This window comes from Desmodus rotundus, chromosome 12, assembly GCF_022682495.2.
Source record: "Desmodus rotundus isolate HL8 chromosome 12, HLdesRot8A.1, whole genome shotgun sequence".
Classification (NCBI taxonomy): Eukaryota; Metazoa; Chordata; class Mammalia; order Chiroptera; family Phyllostomidae; genus Desmodus; species Desmodus rotundus.
Genome location: NC_071398.1, coordinates 81941171 through 81954724, shown reverse-complemented (window position 1 = coordinate 81954724; position 13554 = coordinate 81941171).

Here is a 13554-nt window from a genome sequence, read left to right as displayed (position 1 = left end):
CAGTTCCCACAATATTAGTGACCACATTCCCTATGCTGTGCTTTACATCCCCACGACTATTCTGTAACTACCAATTTGTACTTCTTAATCCTCTCAACTTTTCCTCCCGGTTCCTCAAACCCCTCCCCTCTGGCAACTACCAGTCTACCCTCTGTGTTTATGAGCCTGTTGCAATTTTGTTTGTTCATTTGTTTTGTTTTTTTAGACTCTACGTATAAGTGAAATCATACGGTGTTTGTCTTTCTCTGACTGACTTACTTCACTGAGCACAATACCCTCTAGGTCCATCCACGCTGTTGCAAATGATGAGGTTTCATTCTTTTTATGGCTGAGTACTATTCATTGTACACATGTACCCCAGCTTTTTTATTCATTCGCCTATTAACGGGCACTTGGGCTGCTTCCATATTCCACTCAATGCAGTTTATTCTTAACACCCCTTATGTCCAAGGCATTGCACCAGAGCTTGCAAAGAAGCTCAAGAAAAGAAACAAACACCCTGCATCCTCCCATCCTCGTGCTCCTAATGTTGCCCATCCCTGGAGTGCTCTTCTCGTTCCATCATTCAAAACCCTCGGATGTTACCTTCTTAAGAAAACTTTCCACATCCTCAACCATAAATAATGTTCTTCTTCCCCAAATACCTCTTTTAAAGCACTTATCTCTTGTTAACTTATATTATTCAATTTGATTCAATACACATTTTATCCATTGTTTATTTCCTGCTACGCCCTACCTAAGCCAGATACTGAGCAGTGCAAGGAAAATCATTAGACGGTATGTGCCCTGGGGGAACCCATGCTCCATCTGGGGAGATGGAAACATAAATTCTTAGGATGAAAGTGAAAGAGGTTTAACAGAGGCTTGTAAAAAATTCTGTAGGTTCTGTTCAAGGAAAACACCTCGATGGATATGGGGAGATCAAGAACATTAGAGAGATGGCAGTACCCCCTTCACAGTAGGGAACTCAGGCAGCCAACAGGGCACAGAGAATAAGAACAGCCATTGCAGAGGGTGTTTCCTACATCAATTAGCCTGAGGCCATGCCCTTGGCTCCCTGCTGTGTCTGCTGATGGCCTGCAGGCATGACATAGGACCTCCCTGTGCTCGTTGAAGAAACTCAGAGCTGCCTGCAGGGCTGGTGGACCCGCAGAGGATTGAGGACTGATGAAAACACAGGTGTTTCCCAGCCAGAGTCACAGAACTGGACCATGACTCTAGTGGTGGGAGCCAGCATGATGATCCAAACAGCCAGGAAGGACCTCAGGTGTCGATGAGCCAGGCATCAACCCACATCAGCTGTTCTGCAGGAGAGGGCAGGCAACTTGAAATGATGTTGTGTGGACCCAAGACACCCTTTGCCCCATAGCAGCACAGCATCTTGTAAACCCTCTGCCACAATGAAGGAGACCAGGGAGAGGGAGAAGACATCTTCAAGACTGAGCATTTACTCCAAAAGAAGGAATCACTAGTTCTAGTCAAGATAGAGAACTAGCATGAGCTGCTGACTCCCTTCCCCGAATCAAACTACAGCACAGAAAATAAGTCATGGATCTGAAAATCTAAACACAAAACTGTGAGAAATCCCTGGGAGTCGGGAGGCTCCCCCAAACTATGAACAGTTGTCTGTGTGGATGGGACAGGTGGGCAGTTGAATAGGAATAGAGGGGAGAGGCCCCAGCAGAAGATTAGGTTGGCTCTAGAGCTCTGGTCTTGTACTGCCCCCTCCTGCCCCCGTACACATGCATCCACCATGACCGTCACTTATCTAGAGCAAGCAGCATCATAGTCCAGGCTTCCAAGATTCCACAAGTATTGCTAGAGAAATCCTAAAACCCTGCTGGAATAAGAGTTAATGGCGCCAGAGTGTGCTTCCAGCTGCCCTTGGGTGTTCGGCCATCGACCCAGCACTCTCCACCTCACCATCAAGGCTGGTGGATGTACTAAGGATCTGGCCACCTGTCAAACTGGTTTCTTTCAAAGGAGAATGCCAGACAGAGGAGCCGTACAATAAGGGAACAGAATCTGAAAGGGACCCTAAGTTGGGAAGGAAACGGTAGTTTGTTGGGACAAGTCAAGAGTGTTTCTGCAGGGGGCACTGGATGAAAGATGGTAAAGGGATTAGCCAAAGCACATACATACGTAACCCATATACAGACAACAGTGTGGTGATGGCCAGGGGGAAGGGGGAGGAGCTAAATGGAGCCTAGCAAAGGGGGGCGGGGCAGGGCAAATGAACACATCTGTAATAGTGTCAACAATACATTTTTTTTAAAGAGTGTTTTTGCATAACCAGTGGTTATCCGGCTTAGAGTTTATGGTCTCCCCTCTTCTTTAATTTCACCAGGAGATTACAAACTAGGATTTCAGACCCTCCTCCACTACACATCACAGACAGAATAACTGTATCCCCAAGGGAATATGGGTTTGCAGGTCAAAGTAATTTGAACTTGAAGCATAAAACCACTTTTAAAAGAAGATAACAAACTGAACAGCATGTATCCCATGGAGCAGGATAAACTGGGACAGATAAACCAAGATTTTAAAATACGCATAAATATTCTCAACAGGCAGAACAATACTGAAGTATGAAGTAGGCAGAATAAATCATAAAAATAAAAAATGGAAATATTATATGTGAATAATAATTGAAATAAATAGAATGGGTAAATAGTTTGATGGATACCCTTGAAGACAGAATTTGTAGGCTGTTAAGATCATGTTAAAAAATTCTGGAAAGCACCAGAAGATAAAAAGATAGAAAACATTAACAAAAAGCTAAAATTCATTTGAAGTAAATAGAGGTACTTACATCCACATAATGGGATTCCAAAAACGTGAGAAAAAACAGAGGGGATAAAACATTTGATGAAATAAGAATTAAAGATAGAAGACCTCAAATTGAAAGGACTTACAGTAGATAAAGAAAAACCCACACTTAGATATATTTTAGTAAAATTTTTAAAAAATACAAAACACTTTTGAAAGCTTCCCAGAAAGACAAGCAAGTCATCTAAAAAGATAAAGATTCATTTCATCAGATTTCTTTTTATATTTATAGTTTTACATATGTGTGTATTGATTTTAGAGAGAGAGGAAGGAAGAGAGGCGGAAACATCGGCCGGTTGCCGCCCATACTTGCCCACACCAGGGATGGAACCAGTGACCTTCCCGTGTACAGAACAAGGATCCAACCACATGAGCCACACTGGCCAGGCTATCGGATTTCTTAACAGTACATTTGTTGGATCTAGGAAAACAAAAATATCTTCAAAATATTAAAGGAAAAGAGCATTGAACCTAAAATTTTATATCCACGCATATTGTCAGTTACATACAAGAGTGCTATTAAAATATATTTAAACAAATCAGACCTCAGAAGAATTATCACATAAAATCCCATTTTGAAAACTCTTGGAAGAGCCCTCAAGTAAAAAGAGAAATAAATACAGAAAAGTGCTGCAAGACAAATTCGATGGAAGAATGATCACATTCCTCAGTAAAGCTGATTGTTGTCTGAAAAGCAAGGATCCAACAACAGATACAAAAAACCATGTTTTATGTTATGATAGACTACTGTTTATTTCCTGAACTTTTATATAACTAGTATTACACAGTGTGTACTTTTTTTCTGCCTGGCTTCTTTTACAATTTATTATGATTTGAGATTTATCCGTGTTATATATTACAGTTCATTTCATCTTATTGTTTTTGTTCCTAAGATTGGAATTGCTCTCCTATTAGGTTCATATAAGTTTACAACTGTCTTCCTGATGAATTGTCCCTCTTTTCTCTAGCACAACACTCTTTATGTTGAAGTTTATTTTAATGGATGTTAAAATAGCTCTTCTAGCCTTCTTGTGCTTATTGTTTGCACGGCACCCACCGACTTTAAACCCGTATGTGCCTGTATATTTCAAGTGTGTTGCTTAAAGGCAGCACGTGGTGGAGACGTACTTTTTAACCCTCTCTGCCACTCTCTGCCTTGGAATTGAAGGGTTTAAACCGTTAGCATTTAATGTAATTATTGATATTGTACTTAGTTCTGCCATTTTACTATTTGTTTTCTAATTTTCCTCTCTTTTTGTTGTACCTCTATGCCCATTTCCAACTTTCTTTGGAATTATTTAAAATTAATTACTTCATTATTATGTAAATAATATCTATTTAAACAATTATTAAAACGATCCCTTCTTGAAGAGCACTTAAATAATTTTTGGTGTTCAATTATCAGTGACATTTTGGCTAAACTCCTTGTATTATTTTGTAGTGTTTACTCTGGAGGTTGCAGTATATATACTTTCACATTGAAATGAAATGTAGAAGCTTTGTAGCCATATAAACTCTCTGATTATGCTCCTCAGCTGACCTTTGTTATCATTGTCATTTGAAGTATATCTTTATACATGATAAATTTTACCAGATAATGCTATAATACTATAACATTGTATAACATATACTATACGTGATAAATTTTACCAGATAATACTATTTTTTGCTCTCAATGGCCATATGTGTTTTAAGGAACTTAGAAGGAAAAAAACGGTCCATTATATTTATCCACATATTTACCAATATTTATCATTTCTGTTGCTCTTTCTTTACTCATGAATACCTAACTTTCTTTTGTTATCATTTTCCTTCAGTCTGATGAATTTTTAAAATAATTCTTACAGAATAGGTGTTCCAGTGACAAATTCTTAGTTTTCCTTCCTCTGGGAATGGCCTAATTTGGGCTTCATGCCTGAAGGATACTTTTGCTGGATATAGAATCCTGTGCTGACAGTTCTTTTCTTTTAGCATTTTAAACATGTTGTCCTCCTGTCTTCGGACCCTCTAGATTTCTAATTTTAACAAAACTCCAGTCATTAGAACGTTTGTTCTCTTGTATATGTAGGGGTTTTTTCCTCTACATTCTTTCAAAGGTTTTTCTTTGCTTTAATTTTCACTATTTTTGTTATGATGAGTCTAGGCATGCTTTTCTTGGAACCCCTGTTTGGGGTTCATTAAGCTTCTTGATTCTCAAATCTGCCAACATGGAATAAAATAAAAATTCAATAAGCTATTAATAGAAGTATGGAACAGATACAGTGAGGGCCCAGAAAAAGAGCAGTCAATTCTACCAAGTCAATGAAGGGAAGGAGATGTCAGGAAAGGACTTAAGCAGCTGTACAGAGTGTGGGAGAGGCAGCGTAGGCACAGGGGCCAGTGTGAGCAAAGGCGTGAGATGTGACACACTGCACCCAGCTCTTCATTCTCCAGTGCTTTTTCACTTCACATCGGCTTTTTTAAAAAGCCAGCTGTCCTTGTTTTCTCAAGTCGTTAATGAAACCTTCAGGAAAGACATGTTTTCTCACTCTGTATTGTCTTTTTAAGGGCAGGAATAGCATTTGCGTCTTTCCCTGTATCATATGAGGATGTCTAACACAGGGCTTTCTTTTCTTTTCAAAGAAAGAAAAGAAAACTCCTTGCTCTTAACATATGCGGGGGACTTATTCTGGCTTGTCACTTTATAAGGATACAGCAGCAAAAGGAAGAAACTCAGTATTCCTTATTAAAAAGGCACCAAAAGTCCCTCTTTAGACAGTAACAAGTTAATTATTTGGAGCAGTTTGAGACTCTTACAAACAGAATAAGTAATAAAAAAAATCATCTTATCACCCAAACTATTATCTTTTAAAACTAACCCTTCAAACCTTAGATGGTCATCCAGCATTAATTTCTACAATTAAGGAGCTAAAATTAACTGCCTTGCTGGCTTCTTTAGATAATTTACATATCATTACTTTACTATTCATGTTGCAATGATTTTTTATTAAAATCAGTAAATTAAAATGGAATGATATTACCTCCAAGCTTTCAAGACCCTCGGGTCAGAGTCACTATTTTTTCTCTTTTAAAATTATAATTGTCAATTTAAGAAATATGTGTAGAACTTAATCATTTATTTTAAAAAGGAAGTCATAAAACCAAAATGAGTGAGTACGTACAGTTTCACTGGGGCTGTATCAACCCCATAATCAATGTTTTAAAAGTAGAGGGCTAGAAGGAAACAAAGAAAGAAGCGGATAAAAGTCAGCGAGCATAGAAAAGAGAAGGAAAGCAAAAAAAAAAAAAAAAAAAGGTAAAACACAGGAAATGAAATTGTTTAATTTTGTGAACCCAGCACCTTCCAAATATATTTAACTGTGACATCCAAAGAACAGCTTAAGAACCATCCATGCCCCAGGGACTCAGTCTGCAAAACCCTGGTTATAGCCATCCTCAAATTCCAGCCAGGAGCCGAATGTGTCATTTGTGCAAAGAGCTTGGAGTCCACAGGCAAAGACTGGAACACCTTTTTGGAGCATTTCTGTGTCCACCCATCCCCAGCATAGAGAAGTGGCCCTGGGTGACCACAGTTGGCACTCCCTCCCACTGTCCAGCTCTTTGGAGAAGCCTACCCAAGCTAGTATACAGTCTGGGGACAGGTGTGAAATATCTGTGAAGCACAATACACCTGGGAGTGGTTTCTGTGATTCATTCAGACTCAGGGGGCCCAATGCACCTTTACACAAAGTTGGGGTGGGGTGGTTGTTCACTAGTAATGTGCCAGCAACCTCGCTATACTCTGTGGGAAGCAGCGTAGGAACACAGATTCCCCGATTCTAAGAGATGCCCACCCATCCTGAAGGCAGAAATTACAAGCTCTTGCCTTGGTCTTCCCTACTGCTCCTTTATTCCATTTCCCATCTTCTCTTTCTGATGGCCTCTTGGTGTTTTCTGGTTGTCTTCTCTGCCTAGCTCCCCATTTTCATTTTTATCTCCTCCCTCTCTCATTCGAGGTCCTACTGGCCAAAGAAAGGAGTCCTGGTCGAATCGGGATCTGCCAGGATTTTCTCTGGACCTTGTCTCCCACTCTAGATAAATCTACCCACCCCACCCTTGCCACATTCCCTCCATCCCCACCTCAAGCCATTCCAGACACAGCAACAGAAGAGGCCTGCCCTAAATTCCTCAAGTGGAAGGGGGGTAGGGTGGGGAGTGGTTTGGTGTCCATTATGTCTGAGTTGGGAGGGGGACGGTTGTTTCCGGAGTGGAGTCTCCTCAGAAACCCTCCCTCTACTCCCATGCCTCCTCCAAGGGGAGATGGATTCGGCCAGTGTGACATTCCCTGACAGCTCTGACAGACCTCAAGGAGACAATTAATGCCTCACAGCTGCCTCTACCAAGGAAGGTGCTGCAAGAGGAAGAAAGGAGGGGAGAGTGGGTAAACTTGCAAAAACATTTTAAAGCAATAGTAGAGAATAGGGAGGAAAGTGAATCAAAATCTTATTGTACAAACTTCTCTTGGAATCCCCCAAAGGGCTAGTCAGTGGACACCCAAGGCAAACTTACGGAATCGCCAGAGGCAGGCTAATAGATGCCTCAATTGTCAGAGCTTCTGGAAAGAAGAAAGCCAGTAGCAGAGCCTAGGCCCCTGGCCTCAAATGCTGAAATGGTAGACCTCGCCTCATGGACAGGGATGGATGGAGCTGTCTGAGGTTGCGGGTGCCCAGCTTCTAGGGCCAGGGAGAGGAAGGAACACCCCTGGGAAAGTGCTTTCTGATAAGAACACAGACAGACAGACAGACAGAAAGATAGAAGGGTCTCCTTCCTACTCTGACACCCCCATGTCTGCCTAGGCAGACAGATGGGCCTTTCCTCCTGGCTTTATAGATTAATGCATCCTTCTTATCAATTATGGAGACAAGAAAGTGTAATTTTCTCCCCATGTTTATACTGTTCAGGATTAATCTGCCTATAAATGGATAATCTGTCAGCTTTCCGAGACACTGAGTGGGGAGGGGGTGGAGCAGGAAATGGGGAAGAGATTTACTAGTGGGTAATGCCATCTGCTTTATTAGGTTGTTTTATAAACCTGACATTCAATTTGTTCAGGAGGACTTGGTGACAGATTATTCTGTAAATTCCCAAATAATTACGATAACCAGAGAAAGAGGGGAAAAGGAGCAAGAGAGGTGGATTTGGAGGGGGACAGTTGCCACACTGTTGTGACTAATGGATCCAGGGGATACCACCCATCCTCAGCTCCCTCTGAGGGAGGCTGGAGAAAGGCCAGGTGTTAGAGGTGAAGGACTCATGAAAAGGGCTGGAGAGCCCTTCAGCTCTGGGTCTCATCCATTATCCCCCTTTTTTCAAACCTTCAGACTCTGTGCTGTCCCCAACAAGATGGTGAGTTTGCGTGAATGGAGATTGTAATACGTTATGTTATATTAATTATTTTCTTTCTCCTCTCACCTGGTTCTGAATCCTGTCCTCTCCTTACTAGCTATGTGGACTCAGATAAGTTACTTAGATTCTCTGGGCTCCAGTCTCTTCCACTGTAAGATCTGGACAGTGGAACCAAGTTAGTTAGTGTTTTGAAGGCACTTAAAATAGTTCTCGGTGCATACTAAATGCAATCTAAACTGTTTGCTGTATTTTTATGATTTATTTTTTTTTATCGCACAGTACTGAGCCTGTAGCTGACGATATACTATGCTCTCAATAGGTACCTGATGGTTGAGTCTGAAGAATCAGAAGGGTAGAAACAGAATCTGGAAGCTGATAGGCCCCTTAGCAATTACAGGGTTCACCCCTCCCCTCTATCCCCTGCTTGAATACTGGCAGGGACAAGGAGCTCCCTACCTACCACTTGGGCAGCTCACTCCAATGTCAGACTATTCCAAGGAGTCCTCATGTAAAGCCAAAGCCTGCATTCCCCCCACAGAGTCTCCCAATGGATTGAAGCTGCTGGGTTTGCACAGAGCAGCAGGGAGGAGCCCCTCTGGTAACGCATAGTCTTAATGATGAACTCTGAGAGCTCGTTTTTCAGCAGAATGCTATTCAATTACCTCGTGCACATTTATCATTTAAGTTTCCAAATGCTGCTTTCCGTGACTTCGGTAATCTTATTTGCTGCTTGTGCTGGGGTAGCACTGGGTGGGAAGAAGAGGGCCACACCGTGTATATCCTCAGGTTCCCCCTACTTGATTGATGCCTGTCCTTGTGTTCTGGGTACATGTATGTTGTCATGGGGGCCCGTGCAGGGAGCAAGGAGGGGTGGGAATGCAGTCCTTCTCACTGGCTCTGTCTGGCTATCTCTGCCTTTGTTTTCCAAGGACAGCTCTCTGCTACCTCAGTTGGTTACGAAGATAATGAGCTCAGCTCAGGGAGTGGAGTAACTCTTCTGTGGATTCCAGCAAGTGTCTGCACCATGGGTGACAATTGAATAGCATATCCCCTTACATCTCTGAGTGCATTCTTGACCATTGGCCTTCATGTTATCCATGAGTAAATATTCCACACACCAGAAAAATTACTCCTCAGAGTTTGGACTGTATAGTGGGCTGCCTTTCTAGAAGAAATATCCCCACTTCTTCTGGTAAAAGAACCCTCTTTTCTGTGGGAAATCGGCTCCAAGTGGTTTGGGTGGGGATGTCACTACCCTTCTCCAGAAGGGGTGTGCATGTGAGAACTACGTGAGGATGAAGGGGGAGGGATTGCCCCCCCAAAAAACATGTGTGGTACAGATGGGGGTGTAGAGAGAGAGAGAGAGGGAGAGATTTCAAAGATCTGAGCAATAGGACTCCCTGGGTTTACAGACTGAGAGGTTCTACTCAGTACTTCAGCTGGATTTGGTTATCGTCTACTCAGACTCCATCTTCTACCAAAAGAGGACCAAGGGAATTTACACGGTTGCCAAGATACGGACAAGAATGGCATGAATGTGGCATTTACTTCCTTAATTGTGTGTCCTGCTCTGGCACCCAGCCCACCTGGGGACCCCAAGAGCAGGCCCTTTCTCTCAAAGGCCCCACAAGCCCACCCACCTGTGGTCTCTACCAACTGACCTGCCCCAAATCTCTGACTAGTTAAGGCCTTTCCCTGCTGAAGCCAATCTGTAAAGACCAGAGGAGGTGGCTGTTTCTCCAAATGCATAGACACCAGTGCAAGGTTGCGAGGATCTCTAAAAATCAGGGAAACATGGCATCACCCCAGGGAAAAAATAAAGCTGCAGTAACTGACCCTAAAGAAATGGACATCTACCAACTGCCTGACAAAGAATTCAAAATAATTTGTCTTAAAAAATGAAAAGGCAAGCCACAGACTGGCCGATATTCACAACGTATAGTCTAGTCTGATACAAGACTCCCATCCAGAATATGTAAAGAACTCTCACAACTCAATAATAAAAAAGTAAACAATCAATTTTAAAATTGATAAGATAATTCACAAAGAAGGTATAGAAGTGTCCAATAAGCACATTCAAAGATGGCCAGCATCTTTAGCTGTCAGGAAAATACAAATTAAAACCATAACGAGGCACCACTTCATACCCAGTAGAACAACTAAAATATTAAAAATAGATAACACCAAGTACTAGAACTCTCATACGCTTTTTAGTGGGAGTGTAAAATAGTGCAACCGTTTTGGAAAAAATTTGTCAGTTTCTTGAAAAGTTAAACATCACACTAGCCATTCAACTAGCAGGCACTACTTCCCCATGAGAAATAAAAACACATGTCTACACAAGACTGCTCCACAAATGGTCACAGCAACTTTACTTGTAATCACTCCGAACTCTGAACGACCTAAATGCCGATCGACAGGTGCCTGGATGAACAAATTGCAGTGGGTCCGTACAGGGGAACCGCGCTAAGCAATAAGGAAGAGGGAACTACTGGCATGCACAACGGCATGCATCAGTCTCAAAGACATACGCTGAGTAAATGGAGTCAGACGTGTAAAAGTATTATGTGTCATATATTTCCATGCATATGAAGTTAGAGAACAGGCAAAATTAATCTACGGTGCTAGCAATGGGATCACAGATCGCCTGGGCAGAGACGGGGATTGACTATAAAGGGGCATAGGGGTATTTCTGTGTGACAGAAATGGTCATTTCACAATTAGAGTTGTGGTTGTGTGACTAGATACATTTGTCATGTCACATCAAACCGTGCACGTCAGATGCATGCATGTGCTGGTAGGTAAAGTATTCCTCAACGGATGAAATATTTCTCACTCAAAGCAGAGTCATGGAGGAGGGTGACAGAGGCTCTGAGCCCGGGTTGCCCCCACACTGCTCTCATTTCTGCTAGCAGTGTAGTGCAGGTCCAGCAGACCCAGGTGGAAGGGAGCCTTTATGTCACAGGTCTAGCCTTGGACCTCACAGCCCAGGGCCCACAAAGCAGGGGACAGGCAGTCCAGGCATTACTTGGGACACAATCCTGAATGGAACTCCAAGAAAAGAGTCATTTCCCAGGGACTGCAGACAAAAGCAGAATCTCACCAAGCTCCAAGTTCTCTGCTCCCCACTGACTCGGGAAAGTTATTCAACTTTTCTGTGCCTCCGTTACCTCATCTGTGAATGTGAACAACTCCCTGGGTTGTTGTAAAGATTCAATTAACTAACCTTAGCATTGAGAATACAGCTAGGCAGAGAGGCAAGTGCACAGTCGGTGTCGGCTGAGTGGGGCTGGTGGGGTGGCCTAAGGCCGCTGAGGTGAGTGCAGGAGGGAGCAGAGGAGCAGGGGAAGTCCACCTGCCCTGAGTGTCTCTTGCTGCCTGTGCCAAAGGTCCTGTGTGTCCTGGGTGTGGGCATTTCCCAGGGCTGTAAGAACAAAATACCACAGACTGGGTGGCTTAAAACAACAGAAATTTATTTCCTCATAGTTGGGCTAGAAGTCCAGAATCAAGGTGTTGCGGGGCCATGCTCCCTCTGAAGTCTCCATACTTCCTTGCCTCTTCCAGCTTCTGGGACCCCCAGGTATCCCTGGCTTGTGGCAGAATCACTCCCATCTCTGCTCCCCTCTTCACATGGCTGCCATCGCTCTGTGGCTCTATGTCCAAAGGTTCCTCTTCATATCAACACACCCGTCACACTGGATTGGGGCCCGCCTACCCCAGTGTGACCTCATTTTAACCTGCTTACACCTGCAGAGAGCCCATTTCCACAATAAGCCACACTCACAGGCACCAAGGGTTAGGACTTGAGCATATTTTAGTGGGGGGCACAGTTCAGCCCATAACGCTGGGCCTCCGTCCTGCACTGAATGTAGCAGTGCGGATGTTCAGTGCCCACAGGTGGCCAGGCGTGCCATCACGCAGGTCTGTGCGGTGCCTCTGCGGGGCTGCACTTGTGAGTCAAACCACCTGCACACTCTGTCTGGACAGACTACCCGCTGGGTCCCTGTGCAAGTTTTGGGTTCACATAAAACATGAGAGTTTCTGACTTACTAAGAGTCTGATGTTCTCCCCACTCTGTGCTGAGATTCCTCACCTGCCTTCAGGCTCTTGTACTCGCAAAATAACCAAGGTTTTCAATGACTTTCCACTAGTAAAAAGCATGAATTGCCTACGGGCATATTACTTCCTGTAGTGATACACTTACCTCCTCTATTAGCTTACTGTGCAGGCAAGACACAAGGCCCAAAATGAGGGCTGACTCAGCGCATGTGCACGCGCACCCCCAACAACCCCCCCCCACACTCACACACACTCACACACACTCACAAGGCAGCTGTGGTCAGGGTGTGGCTCTTAAAGGCGCCAAGGACCCTGGGGATCTTCGCTGACACATCTGCAAGCCTGGCCAGAGCTCCGCATACCATCAGGGGGTTCTGCTCCAGGACTACATATGTATTTACTACAGACATTAACACTAGCATCTCAAAATGTTCTTTTAAGATGAAAATCTTTGAGTGATAATTCATCCAAAGAAAACCTACTCTAAAACTGCTGCTGGCTTCTCTGCTGGCAAGTGGGCATGGGCCTAGACGTAACTGGACAGGGAACCCTAAGCAATAGATCCTCTCTGCCTCTTTTCAGAGAAGTACAGCTTCTGAAAGTTGGAAGAAAGTTCTACACTATTTCATCTTCCTTATTTTACACGAAAGGAGACTGAGGCCTCAGGTCAGTGTCCATGTCTCTTTTCTCCTAGTGCAGTATCTTCTCTCACTCTATCTCCATAGACTTTGGGGATGGGATGGAGAGGGAGGATGGAGGGAAGAGCCACCCCACCCCAGCCCTGGGCCCTGGGCCTGGGAAGGTATAGAAGGAGAGAAGGAGCCATGGTCTTGCATGTGTAAGACACGGAAATTCCCTGTCCAGCCGAAGGTTCCTCTGCAGCCCAGACTTCCCTCCCAGAAAGTCCACCACCCGCCCTGCTGATCTGTTTAATCTGGAGACACTCTTGCCTCTGTGCTTTGATCCTGCAGGCGCCGGCAGTTTTTGTTGTATTATTCACAGCAGGGAGGATGCTGGGCTCTCTCTCCTTATTACAGGTCCCGGCTGGGCTGCCCACTGCCTCCCTAAGGCCACTGGACAATATCCATCAATAAGTCAGTAGCAGCAACTGGATTTGAGATGCTTTGGGGGAAGGGATGTGCACCATTTCAGAATTGGAATTTTCTACAAGCCTCCTTTCTGGAAGAGATTAGGAGAGGCAAGCAGGAAGCATAAAAATTATAGATGCACATGTGCAGATGATGCTAAGACGCATGTCTTGTCTGCCCAGTTGAGCGGCAA